This window comes from Glycine max, chromosome 15 (genome assembly GCF_000004515.6).
Source record: "Glycine max cultivar Williams 82 chromosome 15, Glycine_max_v4.0, whole genome shotgun sequence".
Taxonomy (NCBI): Eukaryota; Viridiplantae; Streptophyta; class Magnoliopsida; order Fabales; family Fabaceae; genus Glycine; species Glycine max.
In genome coordinates this window covers 14853142-14865540 of record NC_038251.2, presented here as the reverse complement: position 1 = coordinate 14865540, position 12399 = coordinate 14853142, and the positions used below count along the sequence as shown (strand labels likewise).

Sequence of the window (12399 nt, the reverse complement as noted above, 5' to 3'; positions counted from 1 at the left end):
TAATTAATTAGATTATTAGATCCTCTTGATTACACTAATATATCATATGATATCACATGTTTAAAAATAATTAAATTCCTAATAAAATCTTGTTTTGTTTTAAAAATATAAACAATCAAGGTTTGTTTGGGTGGTTACCAGTTTTCATTTTTGGTTTTTAAATGTAATTTTTAAAACAAAAATCCATTTGTTAAAAAAATGAGTTGAAATTGGTTTTAACTCATTTTTAAATTATTTTATATTTATTTTCAAAATTAAGAAAAATATTAACTGTAGATTTAATTTCTAGTCTTAGAAAAAATACATTCTCTCTTACATTTGAAAATGGTCCTTTCCATTGCTACTACAAACAACACCACCACTCTCACCATTGGCGGATCCATAGTGGGATCTAACAAAATAATTTTTTTACTCAATATGTTAAGTAATTATTGTTTTTTGCTCCCATAAAAAATAAGTATTATCCTTATAAGATAATTATTTTAGAAATGAATGTAAGATATTATAAAAGATAAAAGAAAAAAAAATTAATACTGATTTTACCCATAGAAAAATAAATTGACACTAGTTTTACTCAAAAAAATAAACTGGTTTTAATTTTACCCACTTTATATTTTTTTATATTAACCATTCCCAGTTTTACTCAACAATGGCTCAAGGAGGCTTGGGTGGGCAGATTGAAAAATCTAGCAGGTTTTGCTATCATTGAGGATGACATATGGTGGGATAATGGACAAAACATATCTCCAAAGTACATCGACGGAGATATGATTTTGCTTCTCGGTCTCACAGAAGAAAAAGTGGAAGGAACGCTAAATGAAGAAGATGAAGGGTGGGCTGATTTGTTCTATTCGATAGAGAAATGGAATCCAAAATTACGCCCTGGTTTCAGACTGGCTTGACTCCAATGCTGGGGAATACCTTTGGTTGCATGGGATACGCTCCACATCAAACATATAGTTTCTGGCATCGGTGAAGTGGTGGACGTTGATGATAAAGTAGAAGAGCGAAGAAGGCTAGACGTGGCACGGATCTTGATCAAAACGTCATGGAAACCTTGGATACAACATACAGTGCATGTCAGGATAAAGGGGGAAATGTTCTTGGTGCATGTAGCAGAAAAGAGTGGGCGTCCAGGTGATACGTGGCACCTAAAGCGTCAGTACGACTTTAGCTCATCGGAAGAAGGAGATGACGAAGGCGAGGTGAACATGTGGAGGTACAATCTTAAAGTATCGGACATGATGGAGGATAACGTGGAGGACAGAAGAGCAACAGGTGGGGGCATGGGTGAAGAAACACGAGGGCTGGATGTCGAGCTCTCGGAGGGAGCCAAGGTGAACGATGACTCAGTTTGTGGCGGGAGAAGCGAAAGGGGGTTAGCACAGTTCCATTCGGGAGCTCGAACCACCATCGACAACGATGAAGGAGCAGATGATGTCGAAGGAGGCGGCGATGACGTTTCCGGCGACGACGACCGGCTGAAGCGTGGCGGCGACTATGGGCGACACCTGTCGGCCGATCGTGCACAAGAACCGGTGGTGGTAGCGAAACAAGCAGCCCAATCGGGTGGGGCGTTTGGACAAAGCAGCAGAATCGACTCAACGGACAAAGCTATTGTCCAAAGGTCAGCCACACACCTGAAATTTGCGCAGACTGACGCACAATGCATGCAGAGCTGCAGCGTATTGGGGACAGAGGCGTAGGGAGAAGGAATGAAAGAAATAGGGCCTGAAGAGGACACAAGGGGGAAAGTCAAAACTGCCTATGAGGAGAGCTTTCACGAAAATGGAAAGCTGGAGGAGACAAAGAACGTTGAGGGAAAGGAGAACGTTGAAGAAGAATGCAGATTTAAATCACCCTTAGTCAGGTCACGTGACAAGGGGATGAGGGAGTTAGTGGACTTGGGCAGTACTATTGACACCACCCCTAAGCCATGTTCACCCAATACAAAAGGCCCATTATCCCAAAAAGCATGCTCTCTAACTCCGTGGCTCGTTTACTCCCGTAAAGGGAGTAAGAGAAAAATAATAAAAGCCCATATAGAAAGTGATGCTATGAATTAAGATGTTTCAAGCCTGCAAAACCTCCAAACTGTTTTAAAGCAACAACATCAGCAACTATATTAGCATGAAAGTGGACCAGACATTAAGTAAGTGCAGAAAGAACACTCACCAACAAACAGAAGGCTTCAAAATCAATTACAGGCAGAAAATGTGTGGAACACGATCACTAAGTTGGGGTTGACAACAAGATCTTCACAAAGAAATTATATTCAACAGTTGGTGGAAATGGAAGAAAGAGATGAAGAAGAGACAACCTTGTTGGGAGGTAGGAGATGGATCCCATGAATATCATCTCTTACAATGTAAGAGGGTTAGGGAGGGGGGTTAAATGGCCAACAATCAGAAGGATGGTCAAAGAGCATCATGCTGATCTTTTATGCTTACAAGAAACAAAAAAGGAGATCGTGAATAAGATTTTGTGCAAGGCTTTGTGGGGAAATTCTGACTGCAGTTGGGAGTTTTATCCATCTGTTGGGTCAGCTGGTGGTATCCTTTGTATTTGGAATCAAACCTCTTTCAAGGTGGAGAGCAGAATTGTTGGAGCTGGGCTCATTTTGTTGACAGGGAAGTGGGGCCAAGAGGTGCAGCCAGTACATGTTGTAAATATTTATTCCTCATGCAATATGCAAGACAAAAGATTGCAGTGGGATATTGTTTCTCAAATGAAAAACCAGACTCCGGGTGGATATTGGTGCATCCTAGGAGATTTTAATAACATCAGGTCACGTGGAGAGAGAATGGGATCCTCACAAAGGGAGCTGGTGGATGGAAGCATTGCGAAATTTAATAACTGGATAGAGGAGCTGGAGGTAGAAGAAGTGCCATGGGTGGGAAAGAAATTCACTTGGTTCAGACCGAATGGTATCGCTAAAAGCAAGTTGGATAGAGTCTTGGTCTCTCCAGAGTGGTTATCCAAATGGCCCAGTTCGTTTCAGTCTACATTGACCAGAAATTTTTTGGACCATTGCCCCGTATTGCTTAGATCCAAAAGTATCGACTGGGGCCCAAAACCTTTCAGACTACTTGATTGTTGGTTATCTGATAAATCTTTTGAGAAGATGGTCAAAGACAGATGGTCATCCAACCTTCAAAGTGGATGGGGGGGTTATGTGCTAAAAAAGAAAATTATAGATCTCAGGCAAAACATAAGGGCGTGGAACAAAGATCATTTTGGGGACACATATACCCGTTTTAAGAAGATAGAGGAAGAGCTAAATAAATTGGATGAGGTGTCAGCACATAGACAGTTGGAAGACAGCGAGCGGGTGCTCAGAAAGAAACTTCAGCTGGAATTATGGGAGGCAGCTCAAACACATGAGTTGATGTTCTGACAGAAAGCAAGATCCAGATGGATTAAGGAAGGGGATTGCAATTCGAGATATTTTCACCTGCTAATAAATTCCAGGCGTCGATCCAATTGTTTGAACGGTGTGAAGGTCGACGGAGTGTGGAAGGATGAGCCAGCAGAAGTCAAAGAGGAAGTAAGGAGGTTTTTTTCAAAAAGGTTTCCGGAAGCAGATTTTGATAGACCGACTTTGGACGGGATTCCCTTCAATACCATTGACTTTCAGCAGAATGCCATGTTAGTGAAGCGTTTTCAGGAGGAGGAGATAAGGAGGGTCGTTTGGAGTTGTGGCAGTGATAAAATCTCGGGCCAGGACGGGCTCAATTTTAAATTCATCAAGCATTTTTGGGACGTCATCAAACCAGATTTTCTTAGATTCTTTGATGAATTTCACGTCAATGGAGTCTTCTCGAGGGGTTTGAATGCTTCATTTATAGCCTTAATTCCGAAGGTGGCGGATCCTCAAGAACTAGATGAATATAGGCCTATTTCCTTCATAGGATGCACTTATAAGATTCTTGCTAAGGTGTTGGCTAATAGATTGAAGAAGGTTATGCACTGTATTATTCATTAAAGATAGACAACATTCATAGAAGGCAGACATATGCTCCACAGTGTTTTGATCGCAAATGAGGTGGTTGATGAGGCGAAAAGAGGACATAAATCGTGCATGGTGTTCAAAGTGAACTATGAGAAGGCGTATGATTCAGTGTCGTGGGAATTCTTGATTTATATGATGAGAAGATTGGGTTTTGGTCCCAAATGGACCCAATGGATGCTTGGCTGTCTAAAATCAGCTTCTATTTCGGTGTTAGTAAATGGAAGCCCTACAAAGGAATTCTATCCGCAGAGAGGACTCAGACAAGGAGATCTGTTATCACCTCTTCTATTCAATATCGTGGCTGAAGGGTTGAGTGGCCTAATGTCAAAGGCTATCAACAGAGGGCTATACAGGGGATTCTTAGTGGGCATAAATAAGGTTGAGGTTAGTTTGCTCCAGTATGTGGACGATACGATATTCTTAGGAGAGGCAACAATGGAGAATGTAAGAGCAATCAAGGCAATACTGCGTGCTTTCGAGCTTGCATCAGGGTTAAAAATAAATTTTGCTAAAAGTAGTTGCGGGGCCTTTAGTGTGTCAGAGCAGTGGACTTATGATGCATCCAATTATCTCAACTATAGGTTGATGTCCGTTCCTTTCGCATATCTCGGCATCCCTATTGGTGCTAATCCCAGAAGATATCAGATTTGGGACCCTTTGATCACTAAATGCGAGAGAAAATTGGCGAGATGGAAACAAAGACATTTCTTTCGGGGGGAGAGTGACTCTCATAAATTCAGTGCTAACATCTATTCCAATTTATTTTTTTATCTTTTTTCAAGGTTCCTAAACTGGTGGTCAACAAGATAATTAGATTATAGAGGAACTTCCTATGGGGTGGCTCGTCGGATCAAACCAAGATTCCATGGATCCGGTGGGAAACGATGTGTTTGCCAAAGGAGCATGGATGGCTGGGAGTAAAAGACATCCCATCTTTTAATGTATCACTTTTAGGGAAATGGAAATGGGACCTATTGTTGAATCAGGGGGAGATATGGGCAAGAGTTCTTGAAGCAAAGTATGGAGGTTGGAGAAGTCTTGATGGACCTTCGAGGGTCAGCTCTGAATCCTTGTGGTGGAGGGATTTAAAGTCCATTTATCATCACCCTCAGTTGGGTCAGCAGCTAAATAAATCGATTTTGTGGAAGGTAGGATGTGGGGACAAGTTTAAATTCTGGGAGGACAAGTGGTCAGGTGGAGAAAACAACTTAGCAGTCAAATTCCCTAGATTATACACCATCTCGGCTCAGCAACAACATCTCATTCAGCAAGTAGGAGCATTCAATGAAGGAGGTTGGGAGTGGAATTTTCAATGGAGGAGACCTTTGTTTGATAGTGAGATAGATATGGCAGTCGCTTTCCTTCAAGAGGTTGAGGGGTTTAGACTCAGGTCGGATGAACAGGATAGATGGTTGTGGGCGGTAGAGCCTTGTGGTAGTTACTCGGCTAAGAGTGCTTATAAGGCTATTAGAGAAGATATTTTAGGAGCTGGACAGGTCGGGCAGTTCAAGGAGTTATGGAAGCTTAGGGTACCGGCGAAAGTGACAATGTTCGTGTGGAGGCTAATCCAAGACAAACTGCCAACCAGAGACAATTTGAAAAAGAAATGGGTTGAGCTACAAGAGTATTTATGTCCTTTTTGCAGATTAGTAGACGAAAGCGCGAGTCATTTATTTTTCCATTGTAGTAACATTAGCCCTTTATGGTGAGAATCGCTGTCTTGGGTCAATATGGTGGGGGTTTTCCCATATCATCCGAGTCAGCACTTCACTCAGCATATACATGGAGGGTTTGAAGGACTGCAGATGACCAGATGGCAGTGGTGGTGGCTAGCTCTGACTTATACTATTTGGAAACATAAGAACAACATCGTTTTCTCAAATGCTTCTTTCAATGCTCACAAACTAATGGATGATGCAGTGTTTCTTCTATGGACATGGCTAAGATGTCTGGAAAAGAATTTCTCTCTTCACTTCAATCAATGGTCCTCAAATATCAAATATGGCTTTAGTAGGACAGGAATATAGGAAACCACTACACTCCCTGTTCTATTAGATTATAGTGGGATATTTCAGCTTGTATAATTATGCATCTAGCTAACATACATGTCAATTATCTCTAAATCTTGTACTTTTTCAGTATCTCTGGTACTCATTAATGATATATTATATTTTGGCCAAGCAAAAAAAAAAAAGATCATGCAAACTCAACTGATGATTCATTAGTTATCCACAATTGTACTGTCCCTTCTGACCCAAAACCAAAATATAAAACTGAAAAAAAAAATAGAATTAGTCTATCTTTTGTTTTGTTAGGTTTCTTTGAAATTTTAAGTGGATTCCATATCAATCTTGGCACTTAGATGACGAAAATTGTGATGATTGGTTTATCTTGTTCTTGCTCTGAGATTTGTTAGGTTTCTTTTAAATTGAAGAAGTGAATTCTATATTAAACGTGGCATTTGCTTAAATGTTGCATACACATATTGCACTTTCTTCCTTTGACAACAGGTGGTGGTATGAACTTTTTTTCAGCATTCAATGAAATTGTTAGTAAAATTGGATTTTTTTTAAGTTGCTTAATTTGACCTGGTGTTAGTAGTTTGAACTTTGAAGAGTTATTTTACCGTTTTCCCTTTCTTGTTACGGTTGTATGTTTTGTTTTATGTTATGAAGCATATTGTTGCTATGCTTTGTTTTTTTCGTTTCCCTGCTTAAATGAAAAAACTAAAAATTTAAGTGCCTAACTCAATTAAAATCTTGCAGAATATAGATTTTGATGACGATGAAGATGATTATAATGATGTAGATGACGGGGATGGTATTGTCACTTTATTTTTCCAATGCATTTCTCATTTTTCATTCACTTCAATCATCTTAATCCAAATTCAACAACTGTGGCAAGTTTATTCAACTTATCAATTCTTATGCTCAACTACTATTTTTCCTTTATCGCAGATGAACCTACCTATTAGATATCAGTATGGAGAATGTTCTTCTGCTCATCCCGTGACAGCTATACAAGCATGGACTGTTGCTCCTTTAATTTTACAGTTTGGAAGTTAAAATTGTTCAATTTAACTTATTTGGCTTTTACTTTGTCACTATTTTAACTTGTTCAATTACTATCGGATGTTTTCCTTGTAAATGTTTAGTGATGTGTTATTTTTCAATCCATTAGATGAATTGGGAAGGGAATAACCAATTGGAACACGCAATTTTAATCCTGTTGTAGTAGTTTGTTGTGAACAAAATCAACGTCACATTTTACATATTATGGAGTCAACCCATTTTCAGATCAACAACTACTCTTGTCCAACTAAGATCTCAAACACTATTCTTAGACACTATTCTTAGACACACGCTTTCCTCATACCCTTAAGATGATGTCATAATATATCGTATTAGCAACATATAATCCACATCTAATTGATGTCATACATGTTATTTATTCACTTTACACGTTGTTGTGATAAAAATTAGTCTTTAATAAACTTGATGAATATTTTATATTAATAATAAGTAAAATAAAAAAAATCATTATAGAAAATATGATTAGACCAAACACTTAATATAGTAGCTAGATGAGTCAACCACTCATAAGTAAACTTATACAAACAAGCCCAAATTATTAATATCCTTACGTTAAGTAATTAAAAAAAATTAGTTTTGGGGGACATTAACTTGATCCGCTGGTGTGTTTACATAAGGCCTCATTTGGGTGGCTTTTACAAGGCCCGCAACATGGATGATGGATGGACTTAGATTTTTTTAAAATGTGTATACATTTAAAAAATTTAAATTTAACTCTTGGTTTATAGATTCGAGGGTTGTTCCCAAACATAAATTGAGTTAAGTTCAAGCTATAAAAAAAGAGAATCTATATCAAGTTCAAGTTAAACTTCAAAGCTAAATATTAAGGAATTAAACTGAAAATTTGCAACATGGGTCCTCATCTGAATCTCCATCCAAAGTAATCGATGACGGCTTTAATTCATTGTGCTAGCTGGAGTATTACCGACATTGGTCTAAAACATGCTCGTGTAACATTTAAAATTTGGTAATGTTTGCTAATACTTGGAGTAAAACCATTTCCAAGAACAGGGTGAAGTAAATCATTGTAAATCGTCAAGTAATGGAAATGTTGCAATAATGTTCTAAAAGAGTCATCATACCTAAGCAAGGTACCAGCTCTGGAAGCTCGTACAATTTATAAGTCTTTCAGGTTTCATATTCAACCAAGGAGAAAAATCTCTAAGCAGGCCTAACAAAGTAAACTGAAATCCATGCAAAGTATGCGCAGATGCACCGCACCCAAAAACAGCAATCACCATCTAGAATTCAAGAAGACAATAACTTGAGAAAATTCAAATAAAATACAAAATCAGAACCAAAAGGTCAAGATAATATTAATCATACTAATGCACAGTAGTAAATTTTAAAATGCAAATTATTTAGATACAAATCATAAATCCATCGAGGTAAGGGAAAGCAAAGCAAAATGGAAATGACGAAACATTACATGGGTAGTCCTCAAGCCTAAAGCCAAAGAGCAAATGATCACGACCCTAAACAAGAAAACAGGCATGTCAAAATAAAGAGTTGCAAACAAAGTCAAAATGTATAAAAAACTTTGTAGTGGCAGTATATTTAAAAGTATGCGATCTCAACACATTGCCCATTCTACACAGACGTGTTAAATTTAATAAATTCCAAATCACGAGCTTACAGACCAGAAATTATGGCATTCAGCATCACCCCTGAGATTATTAACAGCATCCAAGTCAACAAGAATTGCAATTCTTAAGTGGCATTTTGCAAACAATTTGAATCTTAAGTTTGACATAGTGACGCTGCAACATCATAATAATGTTTTTTCTACTGCAGTAAACTAAATAAGAATAACTCTGACATTTTGCGTCGAGGTTAATTTCAAAATATATGTATTATTGATGAGTGTGATAGTTTGCATAAGTGTTGTTAATGGATGACATTAAATTTCATGCATGCACATTCCCCTTATCATACATAAATTCCACAAGCTTGAGTACGAAATCGATATGCATACAGTATAAATACAAATAGTATCTAGAAATTAATATCAAAATGCAATTTTAAAAAAGAAACTAATTGTTGTCAATTTAGGGTCATTTATCTACTTTCCGCAAATACTTGTTTGACAATCGACATTACGGCGTACATTAATAATTCAAGAAAATCCCAAAAGAAAATTTTTACTTGGCCACCTTTTTTCAAGCGCATCTACATAAAACCTTGCTCGAACATCATTGCAATCTGAGTGAATACAATCAATCAGTATGATCTTCACGTGATTATCTCTAAGTGAATGTTAATTAATATAGAGGTCTACGCATTTTAAAAAATGGGATGCACTAAATAAGACAATCCATAATACTTCTTTTTAAGAAAAAGAAAAAGTGATAAATAGGAGAATTGCTCGATAACTCAAAGTGAAAGTTCTTTGTTATGAGAAGTTGTTGCAGATAAATTAATGTAATTGGGGAACTACTTAGAAATAGCATTGAATTGCACCATAGCCCCAAACTAGTTTTCATGAGGTATGGTTTTCAGTATCTCATTATACAATCAATTTAGAAATTCCATGCTCTCCCTAATCTACAGAGGTCAAGTTCTCAAAGCTTCAAAACCCAAAATTTGAAACAAATCCATGAGACACCATCTTTGATGCTTGATCTTCATCTAGCCTTCTCTTGCCCTACAAAGAGGAAAAAATATACATCCTTTCATTGTGAGAGCAAGAGAGAGAACCTAAACTCCCCCCCAAAAAAAAACTGAAATGTTTGAACAGCAAAAGTAGCTGGCCATATGCACCCAACCCAACACTTTCATTTGACACAAACCTTCCTTACCCATCCAGAAAGGGTAAATAGAAAAAAGACAAGAAAACATTTTTTATCTAGTAAAAAAAAGTTTACACCCTATTTGTGTGCAACAGAAGAAAAAAAAAACAGACAAGGAAGTGAAGCCAATATTGCACTATCGCCTTGATTAGCAATGAAAGTACTATGCCAGATTTTCATAGGTTAGCAAAATTCAATTTTCAGAATGTATAATCCATTACAGAAATCAAAATGACATAAAAAAATCATTCACTCATTATATTCAAGACAAAACCGATCCATCGATAAAGAAAAGAAAACACAATTACTAGTAAAATATTTAGCATGTTTGCAGACAATCAGGTAGGTTCGATAAGTTAGAATAACAATTCATTTCAGAATCCAATGTATGCATTTCATAAACTTAGCTCTTGTGTCAATCATGTCTCATTTCATAAAATGGAAGGGAAGAAAAAAGGGAGGAAATACCTTCAGGGGTCCAACCATAAGAGTGGCGAGACACAGAGAGCATCGAATTCAGCAATGCGGAAGCAGTAGCACTGTGATAAGGAAGCATCGATTCCACGCAGAAACTCGCTTCTACCGGTAAGTCGGTAACCTATAAATAAAATGTTTTGATAAAATCAAATTGAAAATGTTCGAGAAAATGCGATAGAGGAACGGCGTTACCTAAAAACACGATTGGAGATTGAGGTTTGCTTTGGGAGCCGAAACGGAGATCGTGCCAGTCTCGGTCTAGCTCCGGCAGCCAGATTGGCCGCACCGGCTGATCGGGAGGCGGCGGACATCGTGAATGAGGAAACAGTACCAAGGGGTTTTGCTTTTTCTTTTTTACAATTTTTTTTGTTTGCTCCTAATTTTGCTCAGGAGCTATGGGTTTGGATTCTCTTTTTGGGTTGCTTCTTCTGTGACTTTTACTGCTTAAATAATCATTTGCTGTTTATTTGAAGAATAAATAAATAAATTATTAAAGTAAATTTGTCAATAGGCAAATGTTAGTGGTAAGTTTTTGTTAACGGAAGATTCAATTTCACCACTTATCTCTCTCTTCCCTCACCAAATTAATCTTATATTTGCTGTCAATTAAAATAGTATGTATTATCCCCAGTTTTACCTATTTAAATACCTCAATATGATCAAATGTATAAAGTGAAAAAAATATAAATGACTCTTTTATTGCTTTAAAATTAGTTGAAATTATGGAGTACTAAAAGGTAAGCGGATGTTTGATTTCATCTTTTGGAGAATTAATTTTATATAATTTTTATATGTTTGATTTCATATGAATAAAGAACTTATAATTAATTATGAATTTAAAATTAATTTTGAGTTAAAATAATTTTAGTAATTAGATAAAAAAAATTATACTAAATTTTAGTGTTAACTTACTTTTCTAAAAAAAAAACCCTACATAAATCATGCTACTTTAAAATTAATGTTGACTAAATAATTTTATGAACCCTCATAAAAAAACTAACAAAAAATCTTACGACATGACAATTAGATCAAAACCCTCTAGTTCACTCTTGCCAAGAACCAAATCATTGATGATCTCGTTCACCTTGTCATGAAAAGATATTCATCTTGTGCTTTCTCTTCTAATTTGTTTGCTTTTGATTTGCTAGCATTCGTTGATTTTACTTATACTAAAAATTTATGTGTTTGAATTTTGGAAAGAAGTATCGCAAGAGTGAATTGTACTCTGTTTGAATTGTTTCATTTGAAAATTTGATAATTGTTATGCATACATAAATTGTGTAATTAAATCATATAACAATTATTTGATTTTCCTCTCTTTTATTACTTCTTTTTGTGTTAAAGATTAGGAATTTAACATCTGAGTTTTTATCCAGTAGATGCTAAAACTAGTAAATTCATAGTATTTATGGTGATATACTTTTTATAGAGACACATCCGAAGACATGGGGGAGAATTGAAGAACTAGAGAGTCGCGCTTAGCGCACCAACGTCGCTCAACGTGACAACCTTGCTTAGCGCCAAAAGTCACATGGGAAGCTAGTTGTTACGTGCATGCGCCCTCAGTACATGGTGCATGTTCAGTGTATGATCACTTATCTAGCTAAAATTTTTACGCCAAGCTCAGGGTGTGATTTCGCTTAACGCACAATCAATGTCGAAAAACATAATTGTGCTGCGTTTTAAGAGAAAAAAGGAGAAAATACAGGCATCATTCATTCTATTGAGCAACAAAGGCTACGATACATTTATTGGAGAGAGATTCATTCATTTGGGGTACTTCATTTCCATTCTTCTCCATTTTTCTTCATTATCTTCCACTTACTTAACCCTTTTTTATTTATTTGTAAGCTTCTCATGACAATGAGAGGTTAAACCACCCATTGTTGGGAGCTCAACAACCAAACACTCTTGATGTAATGATTCTAATTATCTATTTAATGTTATTTCAGTATTATTGTCTCTTTTCTATACTTATTATCATGTTTGTGGCTTGATCACTCATGTTCATGTAATGTTATAGGGTTTA

General features: G+C 36.7%; 1 long non-coding RNA gene across 1 annotated transcript; it reads right to left on the bottom strand.

The window, feature by feature from the left end:
- Window positions 1–8102: 8102 nt before the first annotated feature.
- Window positions 8103–10971, bottom strand: LOC100527663 (uncharacterized). Its single transcript, XR_005888902.1, has 2 exons — window positions 10362–10971; window positions 8103–8579 (listed from the first exon to the last, which is right to left on the bottom strand). It is a non-coding gene; the product is annotated as an uncharacterized lncRNA (long non-coding RNA).
- Window positions 10972–12399: the final 1428 nt, after the last annotated feature.